The 14,699-nt window shown below is 37.1% G+C and overlaps 1 pseudogene; it reads left to right on the plus strand.

Moving 5' to 3' along the window:
* The first annotated feature begins 345 nt into the window (after window positions 1–345).
* LOC130855629 (60S ribosomal protein L23a-like) lies at window positions 346–818 on the plus strand (annotated as a pseudogene).
* Window positions 819–14,699: the final 13,881 nt, after the last annotated feature.

Below are 14,699 nucleotides of genomic sequence, written 5' to 3' on the forward strand. Positions count from 1 at the left end.
TTGGCTATAAGTTTTGAGTAAATAAATATGATTGCAAGGCTTTGAGAGTCAGAAAAATTGAAGATTATCACTTGAGCACTAAAGAGATTAAACATCATAAAAGAAATTCTACAAGAATATATTTTATCATATATTAAAAGCCTACCCCCAGAATTCTGATGAAGGCCCAATTCCATTGACATTAATCAACTTTGAATTTATGTCTAGGATATATAAATAAGTTGAGTCACATTATCTTACTTCTTGGAAAATATAAGCATTAAGTAACTTTGCAGAAGGGCGGATCCTGTAAGGGATCATTCTTCATTATGATGGAGTAAAAAATCATTGCAGCTTTTTATGAAGATGGCACTGAAGGCGGAGGAAGCCCCCGCCCCTCCCAAGGCTTTGAAGGCCAAAAAAGCAGTTTTGAAAGGCGTCCACAGGCTCACACACACACAAAGAATCCAGATGTCACCCACCTTCCGATGGTCCAAAAACACTGTGGCTCAGGAGCCAGCCCAGATATCCTCAGAAGAGCACCCCTAGGGGGAACAAGCTTAACCACTATGCCATTGTCAAATTCGCCTTCACCACCGAGTCAGCCACGAAGAAAATAGAAGACAACAACACACTGGTGTTCACTGTGGATGTCAAGGCCAACAAACACCAAATTAAACAGGCTGTGAAGAAGCTCTATGACATTGATATGACTAAGGTCAACACCCTGATCAGGCCTGATGGAGAGAAGAAGGCATATGTTCGACTGGCTCCTGACTACGATGCTTTGGATGTTGCCAGCAAAACTGGGATCATCTAAACTGAGTCCAGCTGGCTAATTCTAAATATAAAAGTTTTCACTATTAAAAAAATAAATCATTGCAACCAATTCATGCAGAGGTCTCTGTTAATCAATATCTGGTGCTAATATGGCCCTTAGGAGGAAGGAAGAAAAATTCTTTACCTTTGTGATAATTCTGGTTGCTGTGCCTCTCCTCTCTGGACATTCTTGCATTCCCTAATATCACAAGACTATTCCATTACATCATATATGAAATGACATCAGTGAATGCCCTTTGTCAGGGTATAAAACTGGCAGTATGGCCAAACCACAAAGGGACCATAGCTCATGCCCTGGAAGGTTGGAATGCATTTGTCCCCTTGGGATATCTCCCTGATCTACAGTACATCCATTGCAAGGTACTTGAGACTAGCAAAGGTGGTCTCCTTGAAAGCTACCAAGGAGAATGTCAGAAAGAACCCAACCTAATAAGAACTTTGGATTTCCCTGGATGTATAACAGATCCCAATCCTACTTCTGAACTGTCTTTCTTTTTGAGAGGTATTGACTTTCTCGAAATCTTAACTGACCAATAACTATAACCATCTAAACAACCATATATTATTACAAGCCATTTGGTGTCATTGCCATAGCCATAAATAGCCAGGGTTATAGCATCAGGGGGAAGACAGTGGCACATAGATGTATGTGCATTGGTATGCACGTGTAGAGTCCAAGTTTGGAGAAGGGTCCACAGACTTGAGTTTTCATGGATGCACAAGTCAGTGACACTCTCCCTTTACTTGTAACACAGCATTTTATCCTTTATAGGAGCAGTTCTTTGCTCAAGGCTAAAGGTTACTCTGATTACATTTATGAAGTCTCAGTGTCTATAAATGACTTCATCCTTAGCACAGTTTCTTCCGACTAGATGGAGACCTTTGAGGTGAAACTGAAAACATTTTCAAAATAATGTGACTACCATTTGTCTACACTTTACAGTTTACAAAATTTGTTTAACATACATTATCTTGTTAATACTCACCAGCAACCCATAGGCATTTTATCATGCCCAATTATAGGTGAGGAAACAAGCTCAGAAAGAGAAAGAGAAATATGCCTTAAACCATACAGCTAGCAAAGTGGTACAGCCAGGACTCTCCCAAGACCTTCTGCCTCTAAGTCCTTTGCAGTTTCTACATCACCCACAGCCATCTTCTATCCATTCACTGTCTCAGAGAGCCTGTCATCAGAGGGTTAAACAGGAAAGCAATAACTTTTCCAATGCTTCATCCTTAAAGCTATCCTGAAAATCATTTTTAAAAAGTCCTTGGTATAGGCTTGAGATCTTTCGTTAATTTATGTCTTAACTGGTTCATAATGGCATCTTGCTATATCAGTTCTTAATTATTTCAAAAATGTATCATGTTTGCTTGGCTTGACATAAAATGAGATAAGACACTGGAAAGTTAATAAGGTATAAAACTGTAAGCCTGGCTAGTTAAATTATTTTCATTTCTATTCTACGAAAATATCAATACATTGTTGATCTTTTTTTACAGCATGGGAAATACTCTGATTCACTATATTCTTAAATTAGGCAATGTTTTCAATACCATTATTTATTAATGGTATTTTTGTAAGATTAATTCCCAGAAAGTGAAATCACATCTACCTCAGACTGGGTGACTGGATAATCTGGTTTATTCAGGGCAATTGCATAAGAAGAAAAAATCCTAAATTCCTTCATCAGCACCTCAATATGTTTTCCCCCTAAGAATTTACATAATAAGTATTCACAGCATACCTCTTATAGATACATACACACACCTGTATGTGTGTGTATGACTCTTTGAAGCAGTCTAGAAACAAATATAAATTTTGATAAGTGCTATGAAGCAAAGTAAAGGGTATAGTGAAAGACTGTAAAAGTCAGATTGGGCCTCCCTAAGGAAATGCATTAAAAATTAGTAGGAGTTAGCCAAGTGAAAAGCTGGCAGAAGGCTTTCCATAGTAAGGAATCAGAATCAGTTTGCATGAATTCCTATTCAAAGAGGATCTTTATTTATTCAAGATTCAAAAACAATAATTAAGCACCTATTATATGCCAAGCTCCATTCTAGGTATTGGGGCAATAACAGAGGTATCTCTTTTGAAGCTCACACTCCAGTAGGGAAAATGATAAAGAAAAAAAAAAAAAGAAAGAAGAAGGGGCAAGAAGCGGGGGGGGGAGATTATGATTTTAGGATAGGGACAAGTATTTAAAAAAAAAAAGAAAAGAAGCAATACTGTAATATGTCATGAAGAGTAACTGGGATTAGGAAAAGAATGACTTTAGATTTTCTGGCAGAAAAAGCTCCTTTAAAGAGGTGGTATTTGAACTGTGTTTTGACTGACAAGAGTGGGCCAGCCAAGTCAAGATCTGAGGGGAGAAGATTCCAGGCAGAGAAAAGAGCAAGTTAATCACCCTAAGGTGAAAATGAGCTTGCTGTATTTAGGCAACAAATGATCAAAAGCCAGTATGGTGGAAATATAGTGAGTGGAGAGAAGAGGAACACTAGAAGGGCTTAAGAAAGTGAGGCTTCCGGCCATAACACAAGGTTTATCTGTTATAACTGGGGGACTCAAGAACCCTCCTAAGAAAGAGTGAGAGAAACTGGAGAGGTGGATAAATCATGAGGCTCACGGTAGACTGGATGAAAGATTTTGAATTTTAGTCAGTGCTGTGAGAAATCATTGAAGGTTTTCAATAAAATTAGTGACATGCTCAGTTCTATGTCTTATCTGTTGGAGGATGCCAATAAAAAAATGTTGCCTGCCATGTATCAGTAAACAAAGGATGTTGCAACCGTCAAGCCACTACAGCTACCCCAGATGGTGAGCCCTGAGGGAACTCAGGATGAGAAAGCACAGGATACTGTCCCCAGATAGCTGAGGTGCATATCAAATGAATGATTTCACTGAGCCCAGGCTCTTGCATCTTCCCATACTTAGAAAAGTGCTAAATTCCTTAACTTGAGATATCTCATTTTCTTTAATTAACAGTAATCTTTTGAAGTTCTGACTACCTCATCTTTGTTGCAAAAACTCCTATATTTCCTGGCTGCTCCTCTACCTCTTTGGGGCAGTCTCTCAGAGCTATCTGAGATACTGTGTCCCAGGCTTAAGTCCTCAGTTTTGTCCACCAAATAAAACATAATTCTCAACTTTTAGGTTGTGTATTTTTTTCAGTCGACAAGAACTTTTATGAAGAAAAAGAATGGAGGAATCATGAGCAGTAGAAGACTATTCCAGGAGCTCTAGAGGAAGTGAGTGCCATAAGCAAAATTATAATGGTGGAGATGGAGAAAAGGGAACTGATTTAAGATGTGGCACATATATACAATGGAATATTACTCAGCCATAAAAAGGAATGAAATTGAGTTATCTGTAGTGAGGTGGATGGATCTAGAGTCTGTCATAGAGAGGGAAGTAAGCCAGAAAGAGAAAAACAAAAATTGTATGCTGACTCATATATATGGAATCTAAAAAAATGGTACTGATGAACCCAGTGACAGGGCAAGAATAAAGATGCAGATGTAGAGAACGGACTTGAGGACATGGGGTGGGGGGCAAAGGGGAAGCTGGGACAAAGTGAGAGAGTAGCATTGACATATATACACTACCAACTGTAAAATAGATAGCTAATGGGAAGCTGCTGCATAACACAGGGAGATCAACTCGATGATGGTTGATAACTTAGAGGGCTGGGATAGGGAGGGTAGGAAGGAGTCACAGGAGGGAGGGGGTATGGGGATATGTGTATAAATACAGCTGATTCACTTTGTTGTACAGCAGAAACTGGCACAACAGTGTAAAGCAATTACACTCCAATGGAGAGCTAAAAAAAAAAAAAAAAAATCCTTACGAAAGCCAGTAGTATTTGACCTAAAGATTCTAAAATGCATTCTTTCAAAGAGTATTATGTTAAGTGCATCACACACAGAAAAAGCAATTTTAAATAGTGCACTAAAAATAAATTTTATGTATACTTCCTCTCTCTTAACATTATTATTTTCTCTCAGGAATGAGCTAAATTGTTTTGTCTTTATTAAAACTTTCTGCCTAAGAAGACTTTATCATCATCTTACAGACCCCTGAACACAGAATTTACATTGAAGAGCTCATATGAATCTCTAACTACATCACCTTAATTAAATTGAGATTTCTTTATTTTTCCCCTGCTGTTTTAATGAGAATATATTCTGCTTTCTGATATACAATAAAAATTATGTGAATACAAATCCATTATGAACCCTCTGGTTTTGAAAGGAAACATACACTTTGATATTATTAATTGTTTTCAAACATAAAGCTCCTATGAAAGAGCATGAAACATGGGTATTTACATTCTTATCAGATAAATCTCAAATCAAAATGCTGTTTTCATTACTTCAACAAAGAACAGCAATTGATTTCCTTCAGTATGTAATTGATGCACCTACTGCATGTCAAAGTATTTTTTTCCCCTCCTACTAATTGGTAAGTAAAGCACCAAAGTAAAATAAAGCTAAATTTGGCAAAATTCCAATTTTCTTATAGAATTCTTACAGGTTAACACTTTAGTATTGATTTTTGTGAACATTTCTTCTGTTTTGCCCTTTCTCACTAAGAGTATACACAAAACACGAAAGACACGTTCCATCAGTAGAAGAAGACTGACATCCAGGATGTTTTCATGATGGTAGTGGCTATCATGCCCCATGTGCTAAACACAGAAGGCTCAACATGGGTAGAAGCCATTTGGAGAGTATTGGTGGAAAGTCCAGAGCAGGTCTAGAATTAGGCTCACGTTCATGTTTTATGTCGGGTTCCAGGTCCCAAAGCCAGACTGCTGGAACTTCAGGAACTCCCCAGATATTTAGGTCACAAGCAGATAAATTTAGGGATGTGATCCCCTTCTTCACTGGTCGGTCACTTATTGCTCACATACTATTTGGCATGCATGCTGCTTCTTGATGGACCTTTTGACATGAAAAGGATATAATTCCTACCATCTTAAGATATTACACTCTAGAGAAAACTTTGGAAAAGTAAACAATAATCAAAATTCAAGGGATAAGTGTAGTAATATGAAGTAGTACCCATTTTAGAAGCATAGGAAGTATGCAGTCCAGGCAGGGGAAAGTATCAATAATTGGGAAGAGGGGACCATATTCAGAGAAGATGTCCTATATAAAGTCCTGTCTGTACAGAGAAGACAAGCTCATGGTTACTTAAGGGAAAAGGGGGTGGGAGAGGGACAACTTAGGAGTTTAGGATTAATAGATACAAACTATTATATATAAAATAAACAATAAGGTCCTACTGTATAGCACAGGGAACTATATTCAGTATTCTGTAATAAACCATAATTGGAAAAAGAATATGAATCACTTTGCTGTATACCAGAAGCTAACACAGCATTGTGAATCAACTATACTTCAATAAAATTTAAAACAATACTGTCTATAGAATACATGTGAGTTGGACAACTGGTGAAGAACATACAGAGAACAACGCAGGTTGGGCATAGTGGACACTGTTGGTTACAAATCCAACATTCTTCCCATTCTTATTCCTTCTTAACTCTAGTTTTGCTGAGACATCCACCCCTCCCATAAACAACCATATTCTTCAGAAGAAGCAAACTCTATCCCCAGATTTATGAATGGTTCTGACTGTTCTAAGGTAGAGTTTCTCAACCATGACCCTCTTGATATTTGGTCCTGGATAATTTTTTGTCCCCCCTCACTTGTAACAACCAAGATTATCTACAGACATTGCTAAATACCTGCTGGGGAACAAAATTACCCTCTGTTGAGAACCATAGGTCTAAAGATTATTCCAGTGGTCTTCGAATAAGCACACGATCAAATTCTGACTCTCTTCTGTTATTTACATTTTTGTGCTGGAACCTTGTCCTGGAACTGCCACAACCATCTTGTTTCCAGCCTGAACAAAAAGAGTAATGACCTAAGATAATAGAGGGGAGGTAAAGAAAACCTGAGTCTTTGATGATATTGCCAAGTGAATTCTTTGTTTTAGGGAGTTGTCCTGATATATGAAGTAGTATATTTATTGTCTAGGATAGTTTGTATTGAGATCCCTACAAATTACAGCCCAGAGATCTTTGGTCCCCAGAGGAAGCCCCATGTGCACCACCTGAGGAGTCTACACCTGGGGAACTGCAGGTATCCAGAATGGCTACCATAAAAATTGAGGTAGTAAAATGAAGAAAGATGGAGTAAGTGACAGTGATTGGAGATGACAGTACTGTGTTCAATGATAAGTAGGGATTGGGAGATGCTGAAAATGTAAGCAGGGTCAAAATTGGGTCTTTGAATGCACGTTGGAGAATGGATGAGGAGAACAAGACCAAAGCCAGAGTTTAGAGTAAGGAGGAAGCTGCAGTGGTACAGGTGGAAGTGGACAGTGGTACTTTTACCTCCACTTTCCAAAATTAGTTTGCTCTTTAGTTTTTCTTTTGAGTATTTGAACCCAAAAGACCAAGTTTCCACTTTCTAGTCATTCTATGACCTTCCTAACAATGTCTGGCTTCTCATTTGAGGGACAGATCTTATCAACATTTACCTGACACAACTCTAGTTATAGACATAACCAACAAAGACACTTCTACTTTTATACTTTCAAGTAAAACAGTGTTCTGCATTCAGAAATCTAACTTTAAGCCTTACACCCCTACCAACACAATAACTTCCTAATCACACAATGAATATACCACCAAGACTTTCACAAAGCTAGAGTGACATACATGGACTTCTCATGAATAGTGACTGAAGGTAGTGAACGAACTCTCAGAAACAGAAAAGGGTACAAACACTAGGTGTTGTTCTAGATACTGGAGCATGCTTAGATCTACCCACTATTTAAAGATATCCCGCCTATATGGTCTATTCCCCTAGTTACTTGTGGAGTCATATGCAACATCTTTAAATGGTTCACATCAGAACTTCTTGTCATGAAGTTAAATTAGGAGTGTACGGAAGTTTCCACTTTAAGGGTTTGATTATACAACTTTTGATAGTAAATTGTTAAAGGTAAAATCAACCATACTACATTAGACCATTTGAAATATACTGCTTTAAAATTCTTTTTATTTTCTAGCCAACGTACCTCTGATACTCTTTTACATGGCATATTTGTGCAGGCACTTTTCCCTGCTGAAATTTGCTATTTTAGTTTCTCTCTCTCATGACACTGATAATACTAAAATTCTACACACACCAAATAATCTTAATGATTCGGGAAGCAATATCACTCTGGCAAAAAGAAAATTATCTTTGGAAATGTTAAATACATAGCCTTTTTTCTGTTTTTAATAAAGAATGAAACAGATCAATTTACCATGTTAAAGGGGAAGTACTATAGAAAATCTATAATCAATGTCTCTGATATTTAAGTAGTTTCTGTTTTGAAAACAGTATCTACTCTTTGCAGCCCTTTCCTAATGGCCTAATTGACTTGTAAATTTGCTTTTATATTTTTAAAAATTAAACTGTTGCATTAACTGATGTTATTCATTTTTATTGTCTGCTGCAATAGGTAACTGATATGTTCATGCCCAGACCCCATGGGAATGGCTAGAAAGAATGACCATAAAGCTTTGGAGGTAGTTATATCAGAGATGGATACTCACATCAGAAGCAGTTGTAAGGAATGTATGATGCTCACGTAGATATGCACGTTTATGAGGATTTTAATCTTTCACCAATGAGCAGGTGATGGGAATGAGTAATGTCTCTAAATCCTTATACGCCACAATGGAAAAATGAATTATCATTTTATCATAGTGTCCCAGAAAGCAAAGAACTTCTTAGATCATCTGTTACATCCCTTAGTAAAATTAGGATTAGTTCCAAGAGAATGTCTTCCAGGGCTTGTTCAAAGTTTGGGTTTCTTTGGCAGTGAACATTTCTCCATTTTCCATAATGCTACTGTCTTTGGTTAAGTAGCGTTTCTAAAAATCGTTACATTCTCATTTGATCATTTTTATCTTATTAGTTCTAGGTATTCACGAGTTAAACCCACGTCCTTTAACTCCTTTTTTATGAACTAAAGGTATATTTTTAATTAAGAGCTCTTAAACACAATAGTTAATGTAAATAATTCAAACAAATTATTTATACAAATCCCAAACATGGCTATAAAATGTCTCTATCTCCATCTTAAATCTTACCAGCCAAACAGTGGCATAGTTTTTATCATTTTGCTGGAGCAAATGATCATTTTGATGTCAAAACACTAAAGTATGTAACTGTATATTAAGAGCCCATTACCCCCCCCCCAAAAATGTTCATGTATTTGAGAAGCAATTCTGTCTCTGGTAATTTATCGTAAGGAATTAATACAAAAGAAGGGAGGGAGGGAGGAAGAAGGAAGGAAGGCAGGTAGATATGAAAGAGATTTCCTTATGGGGAAACTGGAAACAACCTAAATGCCTATTGTGGGAATAGTTAATTAAGCTAGTCTTCCACTTAAAGCTTTATGCAAATTTTGGTCTGCTTTATTCAGTACTAATAGCAAACCCTAGTATATAGTAGGCACTCAAAATATATCTGTTTAATGAATAAATGTGCAGCCATTAGCATTATAATTTGAAACACTATGAAATTAAATAGCAAAAAGGCTTCTGATGCAAAGTTTAACAGAAAAGTAAATACAGAAATAAATTTATGATTTCTCTACTATGAAAAAATATGTGGGCAGATGGAAAAGAATTAATGAATATAAACATAGTTATCAAGATTATTTGTGCTTGCAAACTTTCTGTCATGTTTTTCTTTTGTATATAGGACCAAAACCAGATGTGTACATGGGCAACCATGCTAGTGCCTGTGGCCCTACATTGTTAGCTCGGCCTGAGGGCCGGTTCTTTCTTTTCTCCACTCACAAAGTGTGAGCGCCCAGTGCTCCACTCAGCTGTCGCTTTTTCTATACTTTTCCTTCCACTGCCCTCTTTTCTCTCCCTGAGGTCCATCTAGTCTGACTCGCCCAGCATTTTCAATAACAAGAGAAAGACATTTTGATTATGTCAGGCAGAGGGGCTCTACCTGTAACTGGCATGGAACGCTTGCTTGGGCTATGGTTCCCAAGGAAGAGAAAAGTATAATTTTACATCCGTCCTCCTGATGCAGCACATTTCATTTCTGATACAAGTCCACAGTGAAAAACCCTGAGGCTGAAATCATGATTTTATTTTAAAAAATTACAGAAATGTTATAGGGTGATAATTATTTATAGATTGAGACAATAAATAGCATAAATTGTGCACATTTTTAAAGGGTCAGATGGGGATTAAATTGGTCCATAAAATGAACACTAAATTTGGGGCAGAAGCAGGAAAATTGGTATTCAGTTATTGGCAAATATTCTTATAAAGAAAGTGCACCCAATTCTTTCCTCATTCAGGCCACATGAGCACCTCATCAATATAGAATATTATCCTAGAAATAATATATTAAAATTATTCGGTTGTCTGGAAGTACACGCAATTGAGCAAAGAAATTATGATGTGGAGGGAACATTCTAAGTGTAGAAGGGCTGATGGTGCAAGTGAGGCTGGTGGTGGATGAGGACACATTGTGATGTGATCTCACAGCACATGTAACACTGTTGCAGTTTTAACACTTGTCATGTGCTATATGTTTAGAATAGAAGCTTTATCCTTATAGGGACCAGGTATCCTCAGCACACAGCATGTCACCTGACATATTCTGAATTTCATCAACCTTAAGACTCCACAGAGAATAAATCGAGTCCCTATTTTATGCAGCTGTAAGGAAAAAATGCTCTTAAAGATTGAATTACAGCATGGTATCACATGTAAAACTAATCTTAATTTCATAAACGTTAAAATATGGTGAAAAGGTGTCCCTTAGAAGTGCACTCTGGCAATACGAATCCCATAAATATGTGTTCAATGAACCACACACCATAAATGTCCTTAGAAACTCTGAAACTTCTGTTTTGCTTTGTGTTCCTTAGTGGTTACAGCAAAGCCAAAATATACGATGTGCTCTATGTTCTCAAAGACCATTGGAATTGTTGAAGTTCATAGGTGAGAAGAAACTCACAGATAAACTAGTCCAAACCCTCATTTAATAAAAGTGAAAAATGAGGCTTATGGAGTTGAGGTGACTTGTTCAGAGATCCAGTTCTGTGACATCATGTGGCAATCATAAAATGTCTAAGACTAAAGCTTGTTTTTAATAATTAACCTGTTAGTTCCAGCGATTGAAATAACCCATATCAAAATGACATTTTACATCAGGTATTACAACTAAAACAAATCTCTAATATGCTATTAAACAATAGTACTATGAATTCTTAAGCTCATTGATTTAACTCTAATTCTGTTCCATAATCACTTGATTGTCGCCCTTCTCTACTGGCACGCCCTTTGTAAAATTTTTCTGTAAATATGAGACACAATAGGATAGTATTGCTATTATTCTAGTAGTGGCCATAAATAAAGAATTGTTTTGTAAAGAATGTATTTTCTCAGTATCCCTCTCTCTAAATATGTGTTAAACTTAGCATCATCACACATTTATATTCTGTTTTTAAAAATCAGCCTTCAAAACAACCATTTTGATTTATTGTCATGTAACGATAGTCTAATAGGTTTATCTTAATTCTTTTCTCTGCTGACAGAACTGACCATAGCAGTCAATTAAGCAGATGTGTTCACTAAGCTGTCTGCAGTGACGTAAAGATCTTGCCATGGGAAGTTTCAGGCACAGCTGTGGGAAACCCAAGTTTCACCTAAATAAGTTTCATGAGTCTAAAACCACAGATTCCATTGAGATGAGACTTCAGCCTTTGGATTTCATTTGGTATATCATGTTCACACAGTTTTAAAAGAAATAGCAAACTCTGGGGAACTCACTAGTTTAAAGTCCCTCTAGAACAGAATTTGTTCCACCTGTGGTTTATTCTACCTGAGGAAGAATTTACCTGTAGGGCCATCTCTAAAATAATGTGGATCTGTGAGCAAGTCATTCCATGCCATCATAACATCTTCATACAAACGAAGAGCGTTTGAAATGAATATCAAGAGCTGTGTGAAAGGGAACATCCCAAATATAGAGTGGCTGAGCAACTGGGTCACTTGGATAATGGTGGAAGTAAAGAGAGGGGTAATAAGGGGTGACACTTTGCTTCCATACTCATCTTCCTTATACCCTGAGATAAGGCATATATTGAGGCATTTGCACCCCTGCACTAAAGCATGCAGCTTTGGATGAATTGTCACCCCATATGTCATAACCTGGAGTTAGCTCTTTTGCCCAAAAATATAATTCAAACTTGGCAGCTGCCTCTCTGCACACCCTACAAACCTTCCGAAACATACTGCTCCATAGCCAAGATCTTTGAGCTTGAGCTTTCCTTTTCCCCTCTCCTCCCCTCCCCCTCCCCCGCTCTCCCTTCCCCTCTTTTTGCCTCCTCTCCCCTTTAAGTGCTTGCCCAGCTCTCAATGTGTGCACACGCGGGCGATCTCACTCTCTCAAGTTTATTGTGCCATTGACTCTTTCTAATGAGAAATATGCAACTTCTCTAAAAAGGGATGGCAGATTAAATTGGGCTGACAATTACAAGATCCTCTTTGATGATCTAGAAAAGCTAGGATGCCTGAACTAAACATACTCTCAGATTAATCACATTTGTCCTGTTCTGTTCCATAATCAAATCTGTTACTCTTTTACAATGTGATTTTCTGTAAAGATCGCCTATTTATAAATATTTCCCATTACAAGATTTATTTGATTATTCACTAATTTGTGTTTTAATATCTAAAATATGATAATCTGCACTGTTTGTTATGGTGGTAAGTAGGGACCTAATTTTGTCCTATATGATTAGCCAGCTATCACAAAACTATTTTCTAAATGATCTAGCCTTTCTAATTTGAAATGCTATCTATAACATAATATCACACATACACATTTGTTTTAGGAGTCTCCTTTCCATCCCATCTTTATCTATTGTACCAGAACCATATTTGTTTACTATCATTATACTACTTATTAATATCTGGTAATACAAGTATCCCTCTTAAGTCTTATAAGCAGAATTGGTTCCTCCATATATTTATTTTCTCATATAACCTTTTAAATCATTTTTGTCAAATTACAAAAATAATCCCATTGAAAATTTGCTTGGAAATACCTTAAACTTATATATTAATTTAGTGAGGGCTAGAGTCTTAATTTTACTGAACTTTCTTAACTAGGAATTTCTTATAGTCTATAAAAGTTTATTTTTAGATACACTTTATTTGCAGATGCTTTTGCTAATAATATAAATGGGATTTTTTATCATATTTTATAATTGGTTGTTGATGATCTATAGGAAAGCTAAATAAAGAATCTACTACAGACTAAGAATTATATTAGCCATCAGAGATGGAAGATGGAGAAGGATGAAGGGATGGAGGGGAAAGAGGGAGAGAGGGAAAGAGGAGGAGGAGGAAGAAGTGCTGATTTAAGTTGCTTGCAGTCTAGATGGGCGAAGCTGTCAGGTAAATCAGTGATAACACCACAGTGTGATAAGGTATGAGACAGAGGGCAAACGGTGAGCTTCATCTGTCATGGCCATCTATCCACCATCTTTGCTGTCTACACAGATTTTTATTCCCTGAAACAATTCATCTAAATCATCCATATGATAGAATGGACTTATTCTCGCTTGTAGATAAATACCATTTTTCTTGCCATAGAGAGGCTAATTACTTGCCCAGTATTACTTCATTGAATTACTGTGAATCTATGTGCCTGACTTTTCAGTAGGCAACAGTGGAGAATAAAATTGATATAATCCATTCACACAATTCAATTATTCACATAGTTTGTAGTATATGTGGTCAGATGTAAAACACTTTTTTTGAAAACAACATTGCCTGGGCTTGGGCATATGCACATGAGTGATTTTATACACACACACACAACTACACAACTATAAAGGAATAAAATATCATAAATGAGAAACAAAATCATATCCTATTCAAGACCTATAACTGGTGTGATAGGGTAAATGATACCCTCCTCCAACGATGTCCACATCCTATTCCCCATAACTTCTAAATATGTTACTTTAGTGACAAAAGGAACTTTGCAGTGATTAAGTTATGGATTTGGGGAGCTTCTCCTGGATTATCTGTGTTGACCGAATGTAGTCACACAGGAGGGTCCTAGCCAGAGAGAGGGCAATGTGATGACACAAGCAGAGGCCTGAGTGAGGCACAGAAGGGATCATGAGTTCAGGACTGCAAGTGGCATCTAGAAGCTTTAAAAAGCAAAGGAATGGATTCTCCCCTGGAGAATCTCTGCTCTTCCTCCAGAAGGAACGCAATTCAGTCAACCCATTTTAGACTGCGCACGTCCAAAATTATAACATATGTGAATTGTTTTAAGCCACTAAATTTGTTACAGCAACAATAGGAAATTAATGCAGTTGATAAATCTGAACTCTTCAGTATAACAGTCACAGCTATCATTCAAATGATCACAATGCAACTCTTTAGCCTTATGTCTCATGGCAGCCTAACTCGGTCCATTTAAAACAGCATTATAATCAGCACCATCTTCTTACCTTCTGCATTTCTTCTTAACCTATCCCGAACTCTGGCCATGAGGCATCCCCTTCTCTGTGTAATTCATGTCCAAGGCCTGCTTTGAAGCTGAATCTCAATTCATTTTATTCCACTAATTCAAATATTCCCCATTACAGTGGTGTCCAAACAGTACTTTTTAAACTCAACACTGTACTTTGTAATTGTTCTTAAGTCATCTGAACTGTCTACTATGCTGCTCTATCAGATTATCACCTTCAAAGAAACAGGGGATATATGTGCTTTGGTTTTTAATCATCCTGGTAGAGCCTCCCAACTTTCTCACAT

This window comes from Hippopotamus amphibius, chromosome 6 (assembly GCF_030028045.1).
Source record: "Hippopotamus amphibius kiboko isolate mHipAmp2 chromosome 6, mHipAmp2.hap2, whole genome shotgun sequence".
Classification (NCBI taxonomy): Eukaryota; Metazoa; Chordata; class Mammalia; order Artiodactyla; family Hippopotamidae; genus Hippopotamus; species Hippopotamus amphibius.